The sequence below is a fragment of the Rattus norvegicus genome, chromosome 9, assembly GCF_021556685.1.
Source record: "Rattus norvegicus strain SHRSP/BbbUtx chromosome 9, alternate assembly SHRSP_T2T, whole genome shotgun sequence".
Classification (NCBI taxonomy): Eukaryota; Metazoa; Chordata; class Mammalia; order Rodentia; family Muridae; genus Rattus; species Rattus norvegicus.
Genome location: NC_141542.1, coordinates 32,908,332 through 32,935,000, shown reverse-complemented (window position 1 = coordinate 32,935,000; position 26,669 = coordinate 32,908,332). Strand labels below are relative to the sequence as shown.

The 26,669-nt window shown below is 45.1% G+C and overlaps 1 protein-coding gene and 1 long non-coding RNA gene across 4 annotated transcripts in view; one reads left to right on the top strand and one right to left on the bottom strand.

Moving 5' to 3' along the window:
• Positions 1-616: 616 nt before the first annotated feature.
• LOC148003640 (uncharacterized) lies at positions 617-16,777 on the bottom strand. Of its 2 annotated transcripts, XR_015629041.1 has the most exons (4): positions 16,206-16,442; positions 12,045-12,215; positions 7,457-7,708; positions 617-1,134 (listed from the first exon to the last, which is right to left on the bottom strand). It is a non-coding gene; the product is annotated as an uncharacterized LOC148003640 (long non-coding RNA). The 2 variants fall into 2 exon arrangements; XR_015629042.1 differs by lacking the exons at positions 617-1,134; positions 7,457-7,708 and adding an exon at positions 11,366-11,463 and having other exon boundaries at positions 16,206-16,777.
• Positions 16,197-26,669, top strand: part of Adgrf1 (adhesion G protein-coupled receptor F1) — a 51,092-nt gene continuing 40,619 nt past the window's right edge. Inside the window, exon 1 of one of the 2 annotated variants that reach the window (XM_087565120.1) lies at positions 16,197-16,673. The gene's annotated coding sequence lies outside the window, so the exon portion shown is untranslated. 2 annotated transcript variants of the gene reach the window in all.

The window sequence follows — 26,669 nt, the reverse complement described above, 5'->3', positions numbered from 1 at the left end:
TAGTGGTCATTCTGATCATTTTGTCCCGAGGCCCTCATTCTTCTCGCCAGCCAGTATAAAGACTGGGGTGTGCTACTCTCCCACAATTCTTTCGCAGCTGAATCTTATGGACTGGAACTCGCTGTGTAGCCCAGGCTGGCCTCAGACTTTCAGTGCTATGGTTACAGGTCATAACCTGCCTCAGCCCTCATTCCTGGCACCCTTCCTTCTGGTGATCACTATTGGCTCATCTCACACCTGAAATTCAACTGGAGGTTTCGTTTTAAGCTGAACTCAACCCATTCCCTACCTGTATCTACGTCAATAGCCCTGATGGGCGCGATATATTTATCTTCGCCATTCAAAGGAAGCGTTTGTCTTCCAGGGTTTTCTAGAAATTCTGTCATTCAGGGTCAAGTTAAGCCCTAGGGTAAAGTTTAAAACACCAAGCAGGAAAGGTTCACCTGGCAACTGGCCGGAAGATGTGCTATTTTAAGGACAGTGTGAAGGTGTTGAGTTGGGAAGTCTCCAGCTGGCTAGAACAGAAAAACCCCGTGAACCACATAGACACATATCCCTTTTTAAATTTCCCAGAAGCAAAAAAAAATTAGAAACAGAAACAGGTGGATTTAATTTTAATAATACGCTTTATTTAGCTTCAAGTTTTCGAAAATAGCATCAGTTCACCACAAATACATTATCAAGAAACAAAAGAAGGGGACCATAGACTTGGTTCAGTGGAGAAGAGGGCTTGCTTCTCTTGCACAGTGGGTCAATTAAGGGATACCCAGGTTTGTTTCCCAGCATCCACTCGGTCCCTTTTAATAATCCATAAATCTGCTTCCAAGGAATCTGATGCCCTCTAATGACTTGTACAGGAAGCAGGCATGCACGTGGTGCACAAACATACACGCAGGCAAAATTGCTTCTACAGATAAGAAGGAAATAGATAACTGTAAAACATTTTTTAAAAAAGCAAAGGAAGGGACTTGTGAGGTGGCCCAGTAGATCTGGGGCTTGCCGTGTGTGCTGAGTTCAGAACTCCAGCATCCAACCCCAAAACAAGGTATGGTGTGCACGGCTCTAGCGCCAGCCCTGGAGGTGGCTGGGACAGAGACAGGAGGACCGCTGGGTCTTGGCGATTTGACTGCGATCCTAGAGGAAAACATGACGAACCAGATTCAGTGATCCTCTGATTCATTGCCTTAAGGCAGAAAAGACTAGAGAGGGGGCTATCCAAGATCTTCCTCTAGCCTTCACACACACATGCTCAGCTGCACACACCGGAAAGCATGTATACATATCAATTTACCAAAGAGAAAAGCAAAATAAACTACAGACCAGTATCTCTGAATATTGATCCAGAAGTCATTAGCAATGTCCTTGTAAGTAAAATCTAGCAATATCAGAAAAGAATTATATACCATAACTATTCCCCACATAAAACTTACGTTAATCAAAACATTTAAGTTATGTTTATTCATGTGTCTATGTGTGTGCTGTGGGCAGGCGCATGCGTACAATGGTGCACCTTTAGATGCAAGGACCTTTTGAAGAAGTCAGTTCCCACTTTCTACCATGTGGGTTCAGGGGATTAAATTCAGGTTGTCGGACTTAGGAGCACACATCTTTACCCTTTCAGCCATCTCATGAGCCCTATTACTTCCTTTCTGTTTACTTTAGCTCATCTTGCTCTCCTTCCCCACCCCTTGCACCCTGCCCCCCATTTTTACTCTGAAGTAAAAACTGAGGCAGGGCTGGAGGGAAAACGGGCATGGTTCTGTGTAGCCCCATATTTCTGGTGTCTGTACTCACTGCTGTTAAGTCCCTTCCCCTATGCACCTCTTTAACTGTGTCCCGCAGATCTCACGGGAGTCAAGAAGCTGTCTGCAACAAAAGCAGAGGGCCACCAACCTCCTTCTGCTTGATGCTTTGAGACAATTTGTAAGGGTTGGCCTTGAACGTGTGTTCCATTTAGACTGGCCTTAAGTTTGAGATCTTCCAATGTCATCCTCCCAAGTAGCCGGGATGACAGGCCTGTGCCACCAGGTCCAGCTACCCTTTGGTTTGTTTTGTGGCACTGGGGATTGAAACTCTGACCTTGAATATGCCAGGAAAGTGCTCTAGTACTCTCAACCAATGATCTGTATTCTCAGCACTGTGTGTGTGAGAGAGAGAGAGAGAGAGAGAGAGAGAGAGAGAGAGAGAGAGAGAGGGGGAGGGAGGGAGGGAGGGAGAGAGAGAGAAAGAGAGAGAGAGAGAGAGAGAGAGAGAGGGAGGGAGGGAGGGAGGGAGGGAGAGAGAGAGAAAGAGAGAGAGAGAGAGAGAGAGAGAGAGAGAGAGAGAGAGAGAGAGCGCATCAGAGGTCAGAGAGAGACAGAGTTTAAGTTGTCCGGGTTGGTCTTGAACTAAGTCTTTTGAATTGGCATTACAAGCATGTGCCACCAGCACATGGTTTGAGGTAAGGGACATGTTTGGAGTTGTGAGTATCATTATTGTGCCTCCTACAGGAGGCATCTAAAAAGTAAAACCGAGCTCAGATCTCCCAGTTTTCAGAATTGCATCTATAAATTTCTTCAAGCCGGAGATAAGTCACTTCAGACAGATCTGCCCTCCAGACCTTTCTAGAATAACTTGCCGTGAGTTCTCATGTCACGATGGATGAATTCTGAATAACAGAGACCTCCTCCTTCTCCGCTCTCTCCCATTGGTGCTCATCCATTAGGAGTGGTTAAGGATTAATTAGCCACCCTGGATGCTATCACTTACTTGTCACCCAGAGCCCTCATGAGCTCGTGTGTTTGAACACAGGTCCTTAGTGGTATCTTTTGGGAACCTTTAGGAGGTAGAGCTGTGCTGGAGGAACTGATTCACTCAGGGTGGGCCCTGAGGTCTGACTGCCTGGCCCCACTTTCTGTGCATCCTTTCGCTTCCTGACTGCAGAGGTAATCTGACCTGTAACCACATTCCCCTCACACCAAGCCTTCTCTGCTGTGTCCCCCTTGAACTGTAAGCCAGAACAAGCTCTCCCTCCTTGAAATTGCTTCTTGTCAGGCGTTTTGTCACCATAAAAGTAATGTGGTAATAGATTAGGGGCAAGGAGAAGAAAGTGAAAGGAAAACCTTTATAGGAAGGCCCGGGGGGTGGAGGGAGGAAAAGAATAATGAATTTGGAAAGAGGAAAGAAAAGGAAGATGGAAGAAGAATAAATAAGCCACAGTATCGGGAAGCAAGAATGCTGGGAAACAGCCGGAGCGATGCTACTGAGCTACCCAGCATGCCTTTCTGCAACATGGCGCCGAGTGCACACACAGCACAGGTTAGCTTTGTGGCCCTTTTGTGAGAAGCAGAAAATATACTTCCTTAGGGAAGATGCTTCACATGTTGGGGTAGAGAGCAAGCTAGATTTCAGACATAAGCCGTATTCCATAAGCAGCGGCCCTATTAACGGCTCCACAGACAGCTTCCTTTCCGCTGTGTGCTGGGCACAGAGGTGGTGTCTATCTGACCTAGGACTTTCTACAGTGTCTAGAGGAGAACCTGGCTGTCGATAGGTTTTTGTCTGGTTACAGATTGGATTTGGAGCTCTTTGATCAAAATCTCTTTTTCTGCAGCCAAGAAAAGTCTTGGGTCCCTTCCGTCTATTTCCCAATCTTCCTGGGATTATTTAATGGAGCAGTGTTGAAGGATAGAGAGAAACTGGCTATGTCTCCTATCACCGTCCCCTGTGGCAGGAAGTCCAAAAGGCAGGGCCGCCTAGGCCTCACTAGCTCTTTCCTCTGAGACAGTGGCCAGAGGGAGGAGTGGGAGGCCAAGCAGGAAAGGGGACTAATGTTGTTTAAGCCTGCTTGGCACAGTGGGTTAAGGCCGCCAGGCCTCTGGCAGAGGATAGCACAGAAAGGGACAGACAGAGCCAAGCTTCAATCATTTCTCATCAGCGTTTACATCAGCAAGTCCTGGGTCCTTCCTGGTTGGCAGCCTGCGTGCTGGTAGCATTTGGCTCCCAGCCCAGCTGGAGAGAGGTTCCAGATTTTGGAGAGTGGGGGAGGGAAGCCAGAACAACATGTCCTGCTCACTAAGAGGGTATGGAGGCCTCTGCTATGGCCAAGTCTGCAGGTCACCTGGTTTCAGGGTGATACACCTGCCCATACCAGGCCACAGGTGCCAGTAGGGTTCTAAGTCTGCAGCTGGAAGACATGTTACATGTGGAGACCTTGTGCAGCTTTTCCCAACAGCTTGGGAAACAGCATCCACCTATGTAGTAGAAAACTGTTCTCCAAGCCTGGCAGCCATTACTGTCCATACCAGAGCAGCCTCAAGACAGGGCCTGGTCATATTCCCTCATAGAACGAAGTGCGGATGCTCATCTTTTTTCTTTCAGTCCTCCCTTATTTCTTTCCTTCCTTTAACTTATTTCATTTCTGTGATGGTTTGTATCTGTTCAGCCCAGGGTGTGGCACTATTAGAAGGTGTGGCCCTGTTGGAGTAGGTGTGACACTATGGGTGTGGGCTTGAGGACCTTCATCCTAGCTCCCTGGAAGCCAGTCTTCTGCTAGCAGCCTTCTGATGAAGATGTAGAACTCTCAGCTCCTCCTGCACCGTGCCTGCTTGGACGCTGCCTTGATGATGATAGACTGATCCTCTGAACCTGTAAGCCAGTCTAATTAGATGTTGTCTTTACAAGACTTGCCTTGGTTATGGTGTCTCTTCGCAGCAGTAAAAAATCTTAACTAAGACACCCACCTTTGGTTATTCTGTTCCCGGATGAAAGACACACACATTTCATATTTATGACAAGCCTTTAATGCACTAGAGCTGGGCAGATATCTACGCTCTAAGCTATTAGAATCCATTTCCATACCAATAACCACGCGTTAACAACTGGTCATATTCTATCTGGGCCACTCTTAAATCCAACTGGCCAGCCCTCATGGCCATGTTTTCATGACTCACCTACCCGTGGTTTGTTTTCCATTCTCTACCTTCTCCTTTTCACAGTTCTCCTCAGACACCAAACTCGGGATCCAAAACTCTGCCTATCTCTCTTCTGCCCAGTTATATAGGCTATAGACATCTTTATTCACCAATCGGGGATAACTCTGGGGGAGGGGGGTCATCAAGTCATCACTTAAATATACTTGAGAATCTCCTGGAGCAACCAGGGCCAATATTCAGCATTACAATGCATAGCCACAAACCAAATCTCAACACCTTTCCTTTCTTAAAGAGACAGGCTCTTGCTCTGTAGCTCTGCCTGAGCCAGAGCTCTCTTAGTTAGCTTCCAACTTTGATCTTCCTGACTTCTCTGGACTTCTGGGGTTACAGGCTAGTGCCACCACATGTCATGGTGCTTTATCATAGCGGTGTCCCAAGAACAAGAAGACACTAGTAACTTCAGTATTCTCCCAATTCTGTTATGCTGAAGGGAGGCCTCAAGACCTCAGGGCCGTCAATACACAGTAAACAAGTAATGGCCTGTGTTGACTGAGCTTGAAGGATCTCCTGATGATGACCACTTTAGTTATAATTGTTGAAGACAAAAGGGCTTAGCATTGGCTCTTAATGCCTTGAGGCAAGTCATTTGGTATCTACCAAGGGCATGTGAGACATAGGGGCTACAGATAGTGACTAAAGGTTTTGTTAAAGATTTTTATCCATGATAAGCAACAGATAACACCTTTGGCTCACCAGCAAGGTGGCTAAAGACTATTGACAAAGAGTAGCGGACTCTTGATCCATTGGTGACTTCTGTGTGTTGCCTAGCTCTTAATTGATTTTCTTCTGTCTCTGACTGCCCAGATGGTTCTCCACACATCAGTTCAGTGTCACCATTTTTAGTATGTAACTTCCTAAGAGCAGTATGACAAACCTGGACCCTCAGACGGCCGACCGCTGAGCCGGCTGGTTGGTGGGGACTTAGCTTGGTAAAAAGTTACTTCTATGTGCAACATGACTGTGCCACAGAGAGCCAGATCTTCAGTCAAAGACCATGCATGATATCGTTTTGAGACTGAATCAACCGCCTGTTGACTTTTGCCATAGGCAGGCCTAATCTAATCAGATGGCCTTGATAGATCAAAAAGTCCAGCCTTTTCTCAACATAAACTCTTTTATCTAACTGCTTGAGCAGAGACATCACTCTTTTTCTTTCTGAAGCATTGGCATCCCTTGCCACTTCTCAGAGTCATGATGGCACCAGTAGCTCTCTTGAGTTCTCAGGCTTTCTGACTCAAACCAGACTAGCACACCATTGTTCCGAGTCTCTGGTATGCTGTGTGGAGACCATGAAACTTTTGACCTTCTTAAGTGCATAAGCTGACTCCTTATAATAGATATATAACTATTCACACGCTGTGTCTTTTTGTCTGTCTGTCTCTTTGGTTCTGAGGGACCCTAATGTGTTTGAACGTTAGGCAGGCTTTAATCTGGCCAAGTTAGCATGTCCAAGCATTTGATGGGCCACTGTAGTTCTCTTTCCTACAGTTAACTGCATACATCCTCATCCCTGGCCTGCTGCCTAATTGTGTAAGAAAGAGAATTTGGATTCCTTCAAGGTCCCCCAACATTTTATAGGTTATAGTTGAAAGTTTTATTAAAGAATTTTATCCACGATAAGCAACAGATACACCTTTGGCCAAGCCTCACCAATGAGGGTCTATAAAATATGCAAATGAAGCGCTAGCATTGCAAACAGTCTACACCAGAGTCTGCTCTGAGTGAAAATTGAGCTTAAGTCAAATTAAAGAATGTATTCTATGGGAAGTTGGATTAACTAACAGGAGAGGCTGCTGTAAGCTGAAGGCAACATAAGTTTGGCCAAAGGGTGAAACGGACAGGTGGCTTCGCCATGCTGGTGTAGCCAGAGCTGCTGAGAATCCTCAGGAGACCTGTAGCCTCTGGAAGTGATATGATATGGAAGATTGGTCTTTCCAAGTCAATTCACACAATAATGATAATCCCCATCTTCCGGATGATTTTAGATTCTGTCAACTTGACCACACTATCCACCACACCTACCTACGGACATTTGTTTTCTGTGTTTTTATGCTTTTTAAAAAAAATTCTTTTTTAGTATTTTGGCTATTAAGGATATGCATGAATTTGGCATACATGTGTGTGTGTGTGTGTGTGTGTGTGTGTGTGTGTGTGTGTATGTGTGTGTAGACATATTGTGAAGACAGTTTTCATTCTCTTGGGAAAACACTTTCAAATAGGGTCATCGGGTCACATGGCGTGTATCCATGGTAGCATATGAGGCAGCTGGCCTGGCATGCAGCACCCTAAAAGAAACTCCATCTCAAGCAAGGTGGAAGGTGAAGGATAATGCCAAAAGCTGTCCTCAACATAGTTGTATTCATGCAAATTTGTATGTAAACACACACCACACACCACACACACACACACACACACACACACACACACACACACACACAGAGTAAACACACACACACAAAGATAAAAATGGAAATACACTTTACCATTAAGCTAGTGTGGTGGTTTGAATGAGAAAGGTCTCCCACAGGCTTAAGCATTTGAGCACTGTTCCTAGTTGGCGGTGCTGTTTGAGGAGTTGATAGGGAGGTGCGCCCTTGGGTGAGGAATCGGGTTTGAATGTTGACAGCCTTACTCCACCGTTCATCTGTTCTCTCGTATCCATGCCTGTGGGTGAGGATGTGGTCTCTCAGCTTCCTGCTCCTGCCATCATGCCTGACACTTGTTGAGGTGACTTCCTGTAACGATGGACTCTTATCCCCTTGGAACTGTAAACCCCAGTAGGCCCCGTCTCCCTTAAGCTGCCTCTGGTTATAATGCTTTATCACAGCAACAGAAAAGTAACTAACGCAGACAAATCCAGAGGTGACCGCTGCTGTGAAGCACCCGACTACGCAGCTTTGGGAGGAACATAGAAAACGTTGGAACTTGAGCTGGAAAGGTGTCTGAATGCCACGAGCAGCGCTTACAGAGCTGTCTAACAGGAGTCTGGACGCCAGCAGAGCCGAGAGCAAGGCAGACTTTGCAGGTCCAGCTTACATGGTCTCAGAAAGGAACACTATTAGCGACTGGGCTATAGGCTATTCATGCGCTGTCTTGGCAAAGAATCTAGCTACCTTCTGCCCACATCCTGAGAACTTGCATGCAGAAAAATTAAAATGCAATGGGCCAATTTCTCTGGCTAAAGAAATTCCAAGGATGTAGAATGTTGACTCAATGGCATGGTTATTGTTGGTATGTTGGTGCAGATCTACAAATTTTAAAAAAGCAATTGGGGCAGAAAGAAATACAAAATATGCTATTGGAGAGAGAGAGAGAGAGAGAGAGAGAGAGAGAGAGAGAGAGAGAGAGAGGAGAGAGAGAGAGAGAGAGAGAGAGAGAGAGAGAGGGAGAGAGAGCACTAAGAAGCTTAATGTTGTAGTGAAAGCATGTGCTGGAAGAAAGGCTGTGATTGTTGATGGGGCTACATTATTAAGGAAAGCCCTCCAGATCTACATACATTGTAAGAAAGGGAGGTTGTCCTAGGTAAGATCCCACCCAGCTAAGTTTCCATCGTGTGGTATTTGGGGAGCCCAAGGTGCTTTCTGCTCTTAGAAAGCATTGCTGCTAATATGTTCTAAGTGGGCAGGGTCTGTCCCAAGCTGGCAGCTGAACTTGCCAGTGTCGTCCAGGTAGAGCTAGATTTAAAGGTGTGGATTGACGTCTATATGCAGGTGAGGGCAGGCACAAGATAAGGCAAGGCCTGTGACTGGGCAGTGAAAAAGAAAGGCGGGGGGCAGAGTTTTGTGAGGTGGGAGAGATGAGCAGGTAGAAGAAGAAGCAAGATGGAGGCAGGAAAGGACGACCCAGATCTGTGTGGCTTGAATGGCCCCTGGTAGCTATGAATATTTCATAAGGGATGGATTTTAATAGGACAATTCGTCTTATCTTAAGTGGACAGTTTATATCCAAACCAATTGATTGTGAGTTTATTGTGCAGACATTTTGTGGAGTGAGAATTTACTGATATAAATCTGATTGATAAATTACAAGCTTGTAGAGTTTTGATTTTAACAGGTTACTGGGAGTTGTGACTATGACCACAGTGGGCAGATGCTGGGATTGTGAACAGAGTCCACAGCAGAGAGCCTTGAGATAGACGGCCACTGATGGGGCTAGCCTTGGAAGTGGAGAGACCACCACAGCCCAGAGAGTAACAGGAGGTAGTGTGTCATAGTACATGGTGCCCCGATTTATTTATATTATTTACTACATCATAAAGGGTCGTGGATTCTCCCTCTGTGGTCTTAGAGGTCTGAAAAGGCCAGGAACTGTGTGTCAGAGGAATCCTTTATGTAGGTCCTGGGAAAGCAGAAGGTCCTGGCAGGCCATTGTGTGAATGTTCGGAACTGAAGCCTGGGTTTCATTAGAGACCCCTAGATGTCTGAGATGCTACAGCCCTGGGCTATCTTTCAGAGAGAGAGAGAGAGAGAGAGAGAGAGAGAGAGAGAGAGAGAGAGAGAGAGAGAGAGAGAGAGAGAGAGAGCTGCACACAGCAGAGAGTAGAACCAGCCTAAGAGACAGATGTGCATTACAGACAGCAAAGCTGCAGCAGCCATCTAAGCCAGGACACAGAACTACAGGATTCCGATGTTGTCCTCTGAGTCCTGAATTTCTTCTCTACGCTTCCAGCTTTCTCTTTTGAAATGGTATAGTAACATTCTGTGCTGTCGCATGTTAGATGTACGTAATTTATTTTTTGATTTCACAGGGGGTCGTAGTTAAGAGGTTGCCGTTAGTCTCGGAAGTGACTTTGGACTATTAAACAGTGTCGAGATTGCTAAAGACCATGGGGGACTTTTGAAGCTGGATTAGATGCAGTTAGCATTATGATATGGCTTCAGGCCTATGGGGGGCCAGGGAGTGGAAAGTTCGACTGGGAAATGACCCCCATAGACTTAGGCTTTTGAACACTTGGTCTCTGTTAGCATTTCCTCTAGGCTCCGCCCAATAGTTACCTAGCAACAGCTATCAAAGGACTGTTTGCCCCACCCCTCACCTCTGTTTTCTATCCTGCTCCCACCCACAAGTTTCCGGCTGGCCTCTTCCCTTCTTTCTCTCTCCTCTCTGACCCCTTTCTTTCCCACACCCCCCTCCCATGCCCCAAATAAACTTCATTTTATACAGATCTTCATATGGCTGGTACCTGTGTGGGGCGCCAGGGGAGGTGTCACAGCATGGGCTGGCTAAGGCACCCCTTCCGCTGCATCATGGCTACGGTATTACAAAGCATATCAGTCTCCAGCTGGCGATGCTGTTTGAAGATGGGGAAATTATATCGCTGGTCCAGGCTTTGGGAGTTTAAAGGCTCAGCTACATCCATTTTGCTCCCCCTGCCTTATGTTTGTGGTTGAAAGTAGGTTCTCTCAGTTTCCCGCTCCTGCCATCATGCCTGTCGCTTGCAGCTGTACCTCCCCTCCGTGACGACAAGCTCAAATAATCAAATATTCTTTGGCATTGGTGTTCTATCTCAGCCGCAGCAAAGTAACTGACACAGCCAGCAAACACGTAGCAATTGCGCGTTTTCTTCTAATGCATTCACAGTTTATATTCTGCGTTGAAAGTTTGAGTCTAGATAAAATGAATTTTGATGTATATTATGAGGGAGGGATGAACATTTATGTCATATCTGATTGGCAAAGGAGGTGCTTTTATAGGTGGAGACGTGGCAGGCTGTGAAATTTATATGTTTTTGTGTTTTGTTACCCTGGAAACATGCCAAAATTCATCGAAAGAAGCAAATTATTGGCTGTTATGAAAGAGTCCTAAGAAGTGCATTTTTGCATAGCTTAACTGAACATCACCCCGTGGGAATATAGACCTTTCCGTTTTCTAAAAGAATGGGAAATTTGGGTTTTCATGTGAAATCCCATGACGTTTAGGCATTGGCAGCTAATTCTGAGTTATAAAAACACTGCACGATCCAAACAAAACACATCTGCAGGCCAGATGAGGCCCGCGGGGTGCCAGCTTGAGGTCTGTGGGTTAGACATTTCTAACCCTTACCTGCTAAGATTCATCTCTGTGCCTTTTCCATGGTCTTCCTTGGTAAAAGGAGGTCAGCCCTCATCACTGTAGATGTTAACTGGCCGTACTGGCCTGACTTCCCACCACACTGTAAGGTCCTTGAAGGTAGTAATTGAAGATTTTTTGTTTTAAACCAGAACTAGCATATCATATGTTATACCTAGTAACGTTTAAAATGAATGTCTGTTGGAGAAATAAACAGATGAACAAGCAAACTGTTCTACAAACGGACTGCACGCCACCCCGCAGAGTAGACAGGCTTTCAGTTCCCTGGTGAACTGCTCTCCTGCCCTCAGATCCCTCTGCAACCACACCCATTAGGTACTGGCCTTGATTTTATAACAGGTGGTCATCTGCTGCAGTGTGAATTCTCGCCACTAGATGGCTCCCTTTGCTTAACTTTAGACATTCTGAAGTTCAGAGGTTGCTAGCAAAAAGACAGAAGTGCCCATGTCTTAATCACATCTCTGTCTGACCTTCACATACGTGCACCCACAGGTATATATGACTCTCTCTCTCTCTCTCTCTCTCTCTCTCTCTCTCTCTCACACACACACACACACACACACACACACACACACGAAAGCATACACATGCACACATACACCCACAGGCAAAACGAGGGAAGAAATGATTCATTTACTCTGTCGTTCCTAACTTTCTTCCCAACTCTATCTGCCACATGCGAAGCCTTCACATTCTTTTTTTTTTTGGTTCTTTTTTTCGGAGCTGGGGACCGAACCCAGGGCCTTGCGCTTCCTAGGCAAGTGCTCTACCACTGAGCTAAATCCCCAGCCCCAGCCTTCACATTCTTAATGGAGCAGTAGATGGACACCTTGCCTACCTCTGTCAAATGTACCCAGGACCTTGGATTTAACAACTCTTGAACTTCAGGTGCTTTAGTGGAATGGCAAACGGAGTCTTATCAGCCGTTCATGGTTTCTGGCTTATTATGGAACAATAACAATAACAGTCCTCTACCTCCCCAGCACCTGCGTTTACACCCACCTTTTTCTCGGCTATTCAGCACAGTCCGGATGTTTCAGTTCGCGTTTCTCGTTTGTCTTTGGGAAACAGGTTACAGTAGTATACGGGTTAGCAGACTGGACTTTCCAGTCAGGTTGCATTGGCTTCCTGGTGTCTCATTTCCTCAACAGCTCCATGCCTCAACTTCCTCATCTGTAAAATGGGATCAAATAGCGGGAGCTGCCCCCTCCCGAGGGGGCATTGCTGCTAAGCGTATAAAAGTCACGGAGACTGCTCAGAATCCTATTTGGTATGTATTAAGCTCCCCATAAGTCACGGTGTCTAAGCGTATGACACAACTCCTCTCCAAGTTGCTCTTGTCAGTCAGCTCCCAGCCTTGAAATTGATGTGCTTGTCTCTGGTGTGGTAGAGGTTCTCACAGTTCTGTGACCTCGTTACCTATTATGTAAGTATTTATTCCCATGATCCTTTTGTCCTCACCTCCTGAGTGCTAGGATCATAGGCATGTACCACGTGCACAGTGGTCCTGAGTATCCTTGGTCTTACAATTCAAGAGCGATACTATTGTGTGCCAACACCCTGTCCCTCAGAAAGCGTGTACAGGTATCCTAAGTCATTCTGACCAAGGTTTAAGGCAGCAGTTCTCAACCTTCCTAATGCTAACCCTTTCATACGGTTCCTCGTGTGGGGACCCCAACCATAAAACTATTTCTTTGCTACTTCCTAACTGTAATTTTGCTACTGTAAATATCTGATATGCAGGATATCTGGTATGTGACCCCTGTGGGGGCCATGACCCACAGCCGAGAAACACTGGCTTAAGGCTTGTCCTGAAATCCAACAATCGTCTCTACCCTGCCTCCAGCAGTGAGTGGTCAGAGCCAGGTGTAAGTCTTTCTTAGCCATCAATAAAGCCGCCTCAAGGGAAGTCATGGACTGGTTCATTTTATGCTAATCCAAGACATCTTGAAATCCTGAATTAGTTACTTTTCTCATAGTTTTGACAAAGTGCCCAAAGAAAAGCAGTTGCAGAGAGGAAATGGGGGAGATGCTTATCACTTAAGAGCATTGGCTGCTCTTGCAAAAGAGTCTGTGTTCAGGTCCCAGCCCCCACACAGGGGCTCACAACCTCCTGTAACCCCAGCTCCAAGTAACCTGTAGCCCTCTACTGGCCACCCCCAGCACTGCACATGTACAGCACACATGCTAACACTCATACACATAAAATTACAATACATAAATCTTTTAAAACGACACACAAAAGTAAATATAACAATGTAAAAATGGCTTTATGGATTTATTTACTTTGAGACAGGATCTCCCATATCCCGGGCAGATATCAAATTTACTACTATGGTGTAGATGACCTCAAACCCTTAAGCCTCCCAAGTGCTGAGATCACTCACTGGGGAGCATCACCACGCCGTGTTTAGCCCTGGTTGTTCATGGGAGGTCAAGGAAAAGCAATCAGACTGACTATAGAAATCAGCGGATGAAGCTAGTGCAGCTCAGAGCTCCTCGTCCTCTTAGATCTTTCGATTCTCCTGCATTTGTGGAATGAGAATCTCTGAGGTGTAGAGCGCACCAGTACAAGTTTAGTTTGCTTTTTGAACACTTCCTGCTTGAGTCATGTGTGTTGATTTAGGTCTTCAGTGCTACCTCCTCCAGGTTAGCCCAGCTTTGAACTCAACAATGAAGAGTCCTAGGGCAGTCCCACGACCAAACCCACACTCCTTCCTCCTGTCCCATTCTTTGTGGTATCTTTGTTATGCCTCACACCCTAACCAGGAAATACTGAGGAATCCAGCTTCACATGAGGAAACCGGTCATCAGTTTCAAAAATGCACCTTATGTCTGAGATAACCTAAATATCGGACACAGCGTGACCTCTGTGTATTCGATTTGGGATTACAAACCATCCAGTAGGTTTAGTGGTTCCGGTTCGTAGCCTCTGTTCCTTCCTGTTCCCAAACCAATGTAGTCACGAGAGTCTCCAAAGGCCACCGCTTGTCTTTCTAGAAGCCTCTCACGTGCTTTTGCTCTACGAAGTGGTAGGGCCCCCATGGGTGATGAGAGCCACACGCTGGTTCCTGGGAACTGCTTGGACATGACTCAGCGAGGGTGAGTGAGGAACCTTCCCTCTGTGTTTATATCTAGCTCCCTGTGAACCGACCGTTCTGCCTAACCTTCCCTTGTTTCGAGGTCCTCCTCCATGACTACTGTCCGACTTCACAGTCACGGTCCTGCCCAAATAACCTGGAGGTTTTCCAACCCCATATTCCACATATATTTTCCTGTTTCACAGGGTCTTCATATGTACCTCTGGCTGGCTTGGAACTCACTATCTAGCTGGCCTCTGAGGTGTGTAATCCCCCTGCCTCAGCCTCCTGAGCACTGAGGCTACAGTGTACCTCATCACTCCTTGCCAGCCCCATTTTATTAGCTTCCTGCAATGGAGCTGTCAGTGACTAAGGCGCTTCTATGGGCAGCGCATTTTAATACAGCAGTAGCAGAAGAAACGCCTGCTCCGATCCTAGACGGTTGGGTATGGAGCTGGCAGCATGGCGGGATATATTTCTAGACATTCTCAGCCATTGGTACTGAGTGGAAATGTGGTGCCTCTTCCAACTGGTTGGTTTGGAGAGGCAGAGCTCTGCAGCAAGGGAACAGAATGAAATTAACTCCATTCTGTTACAAGTTTTCTTTCCTCAGGACTGGTGGACAGACAACGGGACAGTTGTCAGCACCCTCAAAAAAATGCAAGTTTTCAGACGGGTTCCATTTTCCTGCTAAGTTTCCTATTGTACCAGATCTACACTGGCTGGGGAAGGGTTATGATATGGATTGAGCGGTTGAGCTCTGTAGAAGACAAGAACGGATTGAGAACACGCCTCTAGACCCTGATGGCTTTGACAAGAGACTGAGTAAACTCCAGTGTTGGAAATACACCCTACACATAAGGACATTTCCTCAGAAAATCACTGCCCCTAGACTAATTTTCTTTTTTTTAAGGTGGAGGCTTCCTTTACTCTGAAAAGAAGAATAGTATACCTCAGTAGATGAACCTTACCCTTCTGTTCATAGGTCTTAGGGAGCTCTGCACCGAGAATGAGGGTTTGAGTTTATAAAACATAATAATCACTCTGATTATCATTTGCCTGCTTTTGACATTACCTTTTTAATGTTCATCTATCTATCTATCTATCTATCTATCTACTATCTATCTATTTGTTTTTGAGGTAAGATCTCACTGTATATCACAGGATAACCTGGAACTCATCATATACCCAAGGAAGACAAACTTCTGAGTCTCCTGCCTTCAGATAGTTATCTGAGTAATTGAGCACATAAGGGAGTGGCTGTTTACGTCTGTAGTTACTTTGACTACAGAGCAATTCATCAGTCAGCACACTCATATATGTCTGTATGCATATATGTATATGTATGTGTATGTGTGTATGTGCACGCACTCGAGTATACACACACACATAAACACACACACATACACACACATACACACACACACACACACACACACACACACACACATTGTAGTCCAGATTGGCTTGTAGCCTAGGGCCTCAGATGACCTTGAACTCAAAGCAATTCTACTGCCTCAGCATATCACATGCTGAGATTATAGGCATTAGAGAACACACCCTACTAATTTTCCTACTTCATGGCCCTTTATTTTTACCCAACACTATGCTGTTCTCATATTTGTACTGCAAACCACCTCAAGTCATTTGTAAAATCTGCATACTTAAAAGAAGAAAAAAATGAGGAAGTTCACTGAATTCAGGGACATATTTTCCTCTTTGAGAAGTATCGTATTTTTGCCCCCAGATACTTATCTGTGCAACTTAGAGGTGGCTGTTCACGTCTGGTCTGTAGTTACTTTGACTATGGAGCAATTCATGAATTATCATGCTCACCGGTGCCCAAGAGCCCACCCTTTGACTTTTAAGCTGGATGAAACCTCAGCCAGAACTTGATCATTATTAAATGTCATTCACCTTCAGGATGTCCCTGCCTTCCTGTTAGCTGCCGCCCAGTACACTTTTTTTTCCCCATGAGGAGATCTGGGGGTCCTTTACTCAGGAAAGCAGCATGGTGAAGCTTCAGTTTGAGTGAGACCATTGGGAAAAGGAAAGATCTTATCAACCCTCCCTCAGAACTCACCTGCTTCTCCTCTACTCACTTCCTCCGGGAGGGCTGCATTTCTTCAACTTTATGAGGTGTGACCCCCTAATGTCCAGAGAGGTTGGACAGGAGCATGTAAGGGAGTGGCATTGCGTAGGGTCCTGATCTACTTGCCCAAGAGCATATTCGTCCCCTTTGTAGTCAGTCTCAGTCAGTTTCTGGTGGCAGAAACGCATAGTCTTTGGTCTCTGGACTGCCTGTCTTACTAGCTCAGATGTCGGTTCTGTGTGGGAGGGAGGGAAAGCAGGAACTGTTGGCTTTCCCTCTGCAGGGGGTGTGACCCAGTGTTGGCCAGCAGAGGTAGCAACCTGGTCTGAGCGGTGATACATCACTGGACCTGTGGCTGCCGGTCCTGGGTCACCAGTATTCCTTGGCATCTCCCAACGGTGCCAGTGGTTGGGAGCCCTGGAGAAAGGCTTGGCTGTGCTGTGAAGACAGAAATCCCAGGTAAGCTAACAGCTGTTGTGTGATTCCTTAGGGCCTGAGCTGTGTTTTACTCTACGGGGGATATTCTGATCGCAACATCTCATTTCCTGAAAAGATAAACAAGGAAGGGAGTTGTTGAAGCAACTATTAGAAACGACAGGGCCCTGTTTCTCCCCAACTGTGTAACCTGAGATTTTTCTTTGTCGAAGATGCTAGATTTTCCCCCTTGAAAGCCAAGAGTTCTCTCCAGGACAGGGCAGGCCAACTGCTATGGACCTGAGAAGTTCAGATCACAGCTTCATCCAGGGAGCCTGTTAAAAATAACAGCTTTTTTTTTCTTTCTCAAGCTCATGCTTGAGAAGATTAAAATAGGTTTTATTTATTGGGTTGGTTTGTTCCAGACAGGTCTCATGTAGTCCAGGCTGGCCCCAAACTCAACAATGTAACCCAGGCTGGCTTTGACTTTGAACCCCTGACCCTCCTGCCTGCTGCAAGTTCTGAGATCACAAATTCGTGCCACCTTAAGTGTCTGAAACAAGTAAGTTTATTTCTATTGTAGTCTATTGAGTGAGTCTACTGAAAGCTTGCACTAACTAGTATAAAGCTGAACGTTTTCTCCCAATTGAACGTCCTCAGTGACTCTCAGAAAAACGATTGGCCTTTACAGTTGTTTCCCCCTAATTCTTCCCCACGTAAAATATGACCCATCATACTTTACCCCCAGGCCTAGAAAAATTCATGATTTTATTTTCCATAAAAGTCTTCACTTATAGTTAAGCATGAGGCCACAAACCTGGAATCCAGCATTGGGAGGTAGAGGCAGAAGGATCAGACGTTCAAGGTCAGCCTCAGCTTTACAATGAGTTTGAAGTCATCCAGAGCTCCAGGAGATCCAGTCTTAACCACACCAGTAAGAGATCCACTTGTATGAACTGATACTTTGCCTCATTTCTCATGTCAGAGACACAAGGGTAGAAAGTCCTGAAGGAGAATCGACAGAAAGTCAGGGGACTGACCGAGAGGCTCAGCAGATACATGAGATGGCTCAGATATGCGGTGGGAGTTGGATTCCTGGAGCCTCCATAAAGGCGAAAGGAGAGAACTAACTCTGTAAAGTTGTCCTCTGGGCTCCACACAGCCACATGGCACTCACGTGTCCCCTTGCATCATACATGTACAGCCATAGACACATGCTTAATGTTGAGGATGATGATGGTAGTAATAAGAATAACAATAATGAGTGAACTGGCCAAGGTGGGAGGGGATTTGGAGAAGGGACCGTGGCTTTTTCTTGGCAATTTCCACTAAGATAAACTTATGTTTATGTGGTACTGGGAACAGAGCCAGTATAGACCCATACTTACATACACATTACACACACACACACAGACACACACAGACACACACAGATACTCACATATGCATACATGCATAAATGCATACACACTGCCTACACACACTCACATACTACACATATTCATATATGTACATTCATACTCAACACACACACCCTTACATACACACACACTCACATACATATGCACACACACATACCGCACTCACATACATACACCAATACACATACATACACCAATACACATACATACACCACATACACATAAATACATACTCACATGATCTACACACAATACGCATACTCATACACATTCACACATACCACACACACACTCATATACAGACACACTCACATACATAGACACAGACACACTCACATACATATACCACACACAAACACAATACACATACTCATATACACACTCACATACAGACATACATTCACATACATACACACTTATATACACACACATACATACATACATACTTACACCATCTACACACACTCACACAATACAATATTCATACACACACACTCACCACACACGCACATACATACACACATCATCTACACAGACTCACAGAATACTCATACTCATGCACACACACACTCACCACACACACACAGACACACACTCACATACATATACCACACACACACACACTCACAGACACACTCACAACAGACTCACATACATACACACACATACATACATAATACACCACCTACACACACTCACATAATACACATACTCATACACACATACACACACACACACTCACATATAGACACACACTCACATACACCACACACACACACACAGAGGCTGGAGATTACAGAAAGCAGCAAACACACATACAAGTACATTCTACAATCAGTCCAGACGCTAGTAAAGCCTTTTGCTAAGTTCTTTCTAATTTCATTATAAAATCTCTACTAATGACCGAGCTGTAACTGAAATTAAAACCTATCTCTCGGATAGGCAAGGAAGGAAGGCTTGAGTAAGGTGCTTGGCTTTTCTTTTAAGAGGTGCGGCTTGCTTTATGATGCAGTCTCCATGGGGACTAAGATTGAAGGCAGGAAGTCTGTGTGCCAAGCCCTGTAAACCCGTGTACACTCACATCACTCACACAACTGATGTAGTATTTTTCTGGAAGCCACATCTGTCTTACTTCTCCCAGAAGGCAGTAGATGTCTTAAAAACAGCGTCAGCACTGCTACTCTGGAAACGTCCCTTGCTAGGCTCCAGAATGGTGTGTGTGTGCACGTGGGCTATTGTATGTCTTCTGCTCCCTTTACACCTCACCTCAAACACTGCAGGTACACCCACAGGCAAGAGAAATGAGTACATACTCATTTAAACCAGGACACGTACAAATGGTCGGTTGGTCTGTCTGTCTGTCTGTCTGTCTGTCTACCTACCTACCTATCTATCTATCTATCTATCTATCTATCTATCTATCTATCTATCTATCTATCTATCTATCTTTCTGTCTATCTATCTGCCTACCTATCCACTTATTTATCTATTTTTGAGACAGGGTCTCTCTCGGCAGCCTAGATGGTCTTAAATTCAACAGTCTTCTGCCTCCGCTGCCTAAGTATTGAGTTCATAGATGGGTGACTACATGCCTAGCAGTGATTGATGTTAGCTTTTTGGTTGTGAACAAGAAGAAATAGAATAATCCAAAGGATACAGGGTATCTAAGGTCATAGCAGTGGAAGGTATGCGTATCACAAGGTAGGGAATTCAGACAGTACAGGGGTGGCACCTAATTCACAGTTTTACTTAAAGCCACACCTCATAAAACCATGTACTGCGGAAACCACCTCATATATTTGCAATGACCAAAATAGCTTTCATAGCTCTCTTAACTTCCTTAACTTCACAGGGCTTTACCTATAGCTCTGAAGAGGAAACTGTCCCAAATGTCTCAGGCTTTAGTAGTCATTACCTGGGGTGAAGGCTATAGTTCTTTTTTGGGGATATATGTGGTCTTCATGGCTGTGAAAATTATTTTGGAACAGGGTAGGTTACAGCAAAAGGTCCACATCATTATGGCCTCAATCATACTTTTGGCCATGCCCAATCTGGCTGAGACTCTGTGACTAGCACATTTCCCGGGGTGGGAAGAGAGAACGTCTTCCCATAGCCTTCCCCTAGACACCCAGATAATATACCAGATGCTCCTCTTCTTTATTTTATTATGTGTGAGGATGTTTTGCTTGCATGTGTGCAAGTTCACCATGTAAGGGCATCATGTGACCTGCAAGTGGAGTTGCAGATGGTTGGGAGCCACTCTGTAGGTGCCGAGTATTAAGCCTGGGTCCTTTGCAAGAGCAGCAAGTGCTTTTAAATCTTGACCCACCTTTTTTTTTACCCCCAATAGGTTCCTACTCAACGGGTGATAGATGGATGGGCTCTAGCACTTTCAGAATGAAAAGTTGCAGGAATTAATATTAGAGGTAGAAATTAGGCCAGGAGGGGTGGCTCAGTTAGCAAAGTTTATGTCCTGCAAGCAAATGTGCAGACCTGAGTTCCACGCCCCTGGACCCATGAAAACATACGGAGCATGGTGGTCCAACTGGTTATTCTAGGAAGATCTTTGGAGCTCACATGCCAGTCAACCTAGCCTACTATGTGAGAGGACCCGTCTCAAAACAGCTGGACAGCACTTGAGAAATAACATCTAAGGTTGACCTTTGACCTCCACATGCAGGTGCACATGTACACACATAGACCCACGTATACACACAAAACCGCAATAGAAACGTTGTGTCATCTAGTAAAGTTACCAATATAATAAATCCATCGTGTGTAGCGCCAAGGTGAACAGAAGTGAGGTGAGCACACAGTCCTAGGCTGCCAAGGAGTCTTGTTGTGAAGGTTATCAGGCCACCGTGATGTCTGACCTCATGACCCAGGTCAGTTTTTCAGTCTCCAGAACCTCGCAGACCAGGAGGTCTTTTGTTGTTGTTGTTGTTGTTGTTGTTGTTGTTGTTGTTGTTGTTTGAGTCTTTAAGTATTTTTGTTTGAAATGGGCTTTAAAGTTTTTCACAAAATCTCTGTATTGTTTGCTTCTTTCTCATGAAATGACCTATTTAAACTCTGCTCACAGGACTTGTAACTGTTTAGGGATAAGCCTTGTCTCTTAGGAATCAGTTCCTCTCAGTGGGACAGAGTCCCACCTGCACAGTGCTGGATGGAGAGAGTTCATGTAGAGCAGATTTTCTCTTTCCATGAAAACCTTTCACACATGTGTTTGTGTGATGGCTTCTGCTTAACCTGGCCAGTGGTAGTGGTATTGGTAGTGGTAGTGTTGTTACTGCTGCCCTTCTTCTTCTTCTTCTTCTTCTTCTTCTTCTTCTTCTTCTTCTTCTTCTTCTTCTTCTTCTTCTTCTTCTTCTTCTTCCTCCTCCTCCTCCTCCTCCTCCTCCTCCTCCTCCTCCTCCTCCTCCCCCTCCTCCTCCTCCTTCCTCCTTCTCCCTCTCCCTCTCCCTTTCCCTCCCCCTCCCTCCCCCCCTCTCTGTGTAGGTGCTCCATATGTAGACTAGTCTAGTCTCCAACTTGCAACAATCCTTCTCCCTCATATCCCAAGTTCTATAGGAACATGTACCACCATGCTTAACTAAGTTATCTTTCTTAGATACTTATTATTATATTCCTCAGGGACATAATACTCTTGTATGTTCAATCAATATTTAAAAGAGACAATGTAAACATCAGTAGGATTAAAATAATTCTCAGAATGATATTATATGGGGATGTAAACTTTAAAGTTCATAAGGAGAATCAAGGCAGTTTTTATAAGGAGCATTAGCCAGCTAGTTATATTTAAAGAAATGAAAATTAATCTTAATTTTATATAAAAACCTAAAAAAACGCCCAAGAGTAAAGATTGCAATGCATTAGATTTATAATAATCAAAGTATTAGGAGAAAACATAGGAAAGGTGATTTTATAATCTCTTTATAGAAATTTTTTTTAGTATAACTCTAAGTTCAAAGTACACAATGGAAATGATTGAAAAAGGCAATTTCATGAATATTTTAAGTTTTCAAACAAAACCAAGAACCCGTGACCACACTTTATGAAGAGTCGAGAAGCAGCTCTTCCGGGGAAAAAATGAGTGGCCTGATAGAAAACTTGAGATAGTGACTTAAAAAAGAAAAGTAACTACTAAACAACCTGGAAAATGATTGATCTTATTCACTACTAAGGACCTGAAATCTCAGGAAGTGAGATGAAAAACATCGCGTGTCAGTTTGCCCACACGGAGAAGAGGTTGGCTGTGGCCGTTCAATTTTGGGATAGTTAAAATCTTAATTTCACATGAAAATTTAAAATAATGCCAGGACTAATTATTCAAACGCGTTAACATTAGAATATTAAAAAGCATTTGAAGAAGTGAGGCGGAAATGGCTGAGGTGTGGTAAGACCGAATCTCTGCCTCCTCTCAGGGCATGAAAATGGGGTCTGATCAGCGGGGTTATTCAGTTATGTCTTTGAGAGCTGAAAGTACAGACCCTATGGAGTGGTGCTTTTACCCTAACCTGGAAAAATCCTGGCCGGCCTGGGATTTGCATGTGTGAATGGAGTATTGCAGAAGGGGCCCTTGAGGGAAGACAGTAGCAGTCAGAAACACCGGGTAGGTCTGGACCCTGCACACAGCCTGGAGCCGTAAGTGCTTCTGAGTGTGGGTGGATGTGGTTGGAACACCTAGGCTCCCCATCGCACCTGCCAATCATTTGATTTCTAGAATGACCCCTTGGAGGATGTGACTGAAAAACTTGCTTTTTACTTTAAGATACTGGTCCTGAGGACGCCAGTCGTTCGTACCAGACAAGGAGTTAGGGGAGTTAGCATGGGATGAGAAGTCACCTCCATTTTACCCTTATTTCAAATAGATCTCTCACTCAAATTGGTTGTGTTGGACATGGTGGCACATGCCCATAATCCCTAGAAGAGACAGGCGATTGTGAGTTAGAGGCCTTATCTAAAGGAAATAAAGCAAATACGCATTTCAGCCCGGAGGAATTTGCAGCAGCGTAAATCGGACTGTTCACAGTTGAAGACCCAGCACAAGCCTCTCTGTGTGGAGCTCCTTCCCAGCAGGCCCAGCTTCCGGTTCTTGTGTTGATAAAGCAGGAAGTCTCCTTCCATACTCAAGACAGACACATTTCTTAGGATGATTACTGAGAAATATCTGTGCTTCCTTTTCCTGGACAAAGGTACTTGTCTCTACGGGACGAAGAGGGGGAATCAAATTCTAGTCCTGAGATATTAAAACTATTCTCCAAAGAGTGGGTCTGGCTGACTAGGCCAAGGAAAAGGGGATTTGTAGCAATAGTGATACATTCTTTTGAGTAGAATTCAGGTTTACTCTTTTTCATTTTTTATAAATGTACATTGAAACAATTCTTAGTCTATAAGGTTACCAAAAAGAATCAATATACAAGGAAACATTTTGTAAATTAGAGGGGGTTTCCTGCATGCATGCATGAATGAGTGAGAGAGAGAGAGAGAGCGAGAGAGCGAGAGAGCGAGAGAGCGAGAGAGCGAGAGAGCGAGAGAGCGAGAGAGAGAGAGAGAGAGAGAGAGAGTGTGTATTGAGAGAGTACAGGTGTATATAAGCCATAACACAGGAGTGGGGGTTGCAGACAGCTTCAAGTGTCAGTCCTTACTCTCTGTCTTGTTTGGGACAGGGCCTTTTGTTGTTTTCTGTTTTGTACACCAGGCTAGCTTCTCCCATCTCTGCCTCTTACCTCCCCCTAGGGGTCCCAGGATCACAGATGCTGTGCTATGCATCTACTTTTTATGTGGGGGTCTAGGGATTTGAACTCAGGTCCTCATACTTGCGCAGCAAGCACTTTTAGCCACAGAGACATCTCCCTAGCTTCGGTTAGTTACTCTTATTTCTCCTCTCTGAGTGCCATTCAGAGGAAGTTTCCTTTATAGCAAAGCAAACCATGAGGATGCTCAGATTTGGCTTAGACTGTTACAGTTCAACAATATTACTAATGGAAATGAGACCTAGGGCTCTCATCTGGAAACCTTTGGATTCCCGGAAGGCTGAAGCCTTGAATGGAAGAAAGAACTTGGCCACACAATTATTAATCTCCCAGTCTGTAAGGGCTTGGGGTAAGTCACACTTTACAGAGCACCTGAGAAAAATCTTCCATTATGAATGGTTGGCAAAGATCCAAACTACCAGGCTTGCATTCAGGCCTTTTACAATGTAACGTGTTTTCTCTGGAAGATAAACCCTCCTAGGATTCCAGCTGAAACCGTGGGTGATGAGCTAAGCATAAGGGGCCATCCTGATCCATGATGCTGTTTGAAGACACAAAGCACAGACTGGTAGATAGAGACACAGTATCCTCCGTGAACAAGCAGGTGGTCGTATTGGGTTGAAATGACCAGCCACAGGAGAAATGCTATCCAGTCTCATGAAAGGCAGTGGGCATGCATTCTGCTAGAAAACCAGCTTTCTACCAGCTCCGAACAGAGAAGTCACAGCCTAACTAGAGGCACATTCCTGACCTCAGATGATACGGTCACTCTGGGCAGCGGAGGAGAGCATTAGAAACAAGGTCCTGGGATACAGACACCTGCCAGCCCCTCCCCCTGGGGGTTTGGGAATGGGGGGTTTATTCCCCCCGTGTATGTTGTATGTATGTGCATACGTGTTTTGTGGGAGTGTATACATGTATCAAAGTCAGAAGTTGACTTCTGATGTGTTCTGCCATCGATATGCATTTACAATTTTTCTTTAAATGTCTCTCACTGAATCCAAAGCTCACTAATTGGCTAGAATGACCAGCAAACTCCAGGGGTCCCCCTGTTTCTACCCCTCTGGTGCTGGAGTTACAGGCATGCGCGACCTTGCGTGACTTTTGACTAGGGATCTTCCGAGTCACGTTTTCACACCACTGTAGTAAGCATTTTGCCCACTGAGGCACCTTGTCATCTCCCTGGAGTTGCTCTTAATGAACGGAGCTACACTGCATGGTTGTCCATCCAGTTATGTTTCTAACCAGTGCGTCTCACAGTGATGGGCAAACTGACAGCCCTCTTTTCAGAGTGGTTGAATGAATCAAAGTTTGTCCGATTGGTAAAACGTCCATGGAGAGGAAGCCACTGAGCCCTTTCTTTGGGCTCTTCGAGACTTAGAATGGTTAAAAATTCCGTCTCTTTCCCCAACTAAGACCTTAGTATTCAGAGAAGTTTCAGCCCATCTCGGAAGATGCTCAGGAATTAATGACCAGTATTCAAGGAGAAAGGCAGCCCATTGAACACCTTTGTACTTTCAGGCTTACAATTGGTGATTGGCATGATTGGTGATTGGCACGAGTAGGTCGAAGAACACTTAGGCGAGTGCTTTACAGAGGGAGGCAGACATTATGCATGGAGGATCTGATCTGAGTGGGTGTGAGTGGGTGAGTGTGTATCACTCCTCCACACAGACGTGGTTATTGACACTAGAGAGCTGATCACACGTCACAAAGACCTCCCAGATAAGCAGGACATCCAGGGGTTAGTCTGACTCACCCAGGCCCCTTCACCCATGCTATATGTTAAGGTATAAAGTATGGACTTACGAGTTTACCCTGCAGACCTAGGGTAGTGGGTAGGGTAGGATAGCTCAGTTGGTAGAGGGCATTCTAGCATGCGTGAGGTCTGGAGGTTAATCTTGAGGCCTGGTTAAAATGGTCAGGATACTGCATGCCTTAGATCACAGCACGTGGTGGGTAGAGGCAGGAGAATTAGCATTTCTAGGGTTGGCCGAATAGTGAATTGGAAGCTATCCTGAGCTACAGGGGATCCTGTCTCAAAACAACAGCCACAAACAGACAAAACCCTTTGGTTAGGGTTGGGGATTTAGCTCGGTGGTAGAGCGCTTGCCTAGCAAGCGCAAGGCCCTGGGTTCGGTCCCCAGCTCCGAAAAAAAAAGAAAAGGAAAAAAAAAACCCCTTTGGTTGTGATCATACATAACTCTCTACATCCACTGAACATTTTAGATACTTTTAAGTTATTGTTTTTCCAGAGAGAGAACATTGGACTCTTAAATTTGATCAACTCTCCAAACATTTTTTTTCTTTTTTTTGGCCTTCTCTGTGTCACCTCCCTTAACCTCATTCTAACCCCATTCTCTCTATTACATCTACCCAGTTAGGAAAACCAAGGGCACTTGTCTGAAAGGCAAGGGCTCTGGGGGTTTCTATGCAAAGATTCTTCCCACAAAAGCGTTTCCCTAAACCCACATTAATGAGATACAAAATAAAGTTGAGTTTGTCCACATGTACCTAATGTGTCAATTCTCTCAGTCCTCCGGGGAACCTTGCCCTGCCATCCCCACATGTGCACACCGTGGGCTTGTAATTTTGTGACAGAGAGGAGGGATATCATCCTAATGGAGGAACGCTATTTATAGAGGAGGAGGCATTATCCCAGAAACACAGAAGGCAGAAAAACAGCCTTGATGGTACCTAGGATTGGATTGTTGCTTAAAATGCTGGAGAGTGTCTGTGTTTGCAAATTCAGGTCAGCCTCATGTGGATAAGGAGCCCACTGTTGACATAAACAATTGATACTCAGAGTCCACAAACACATAACCGACAGAATGTGGAGACAATGTGCCGGTCTCTAGAGGCACAGC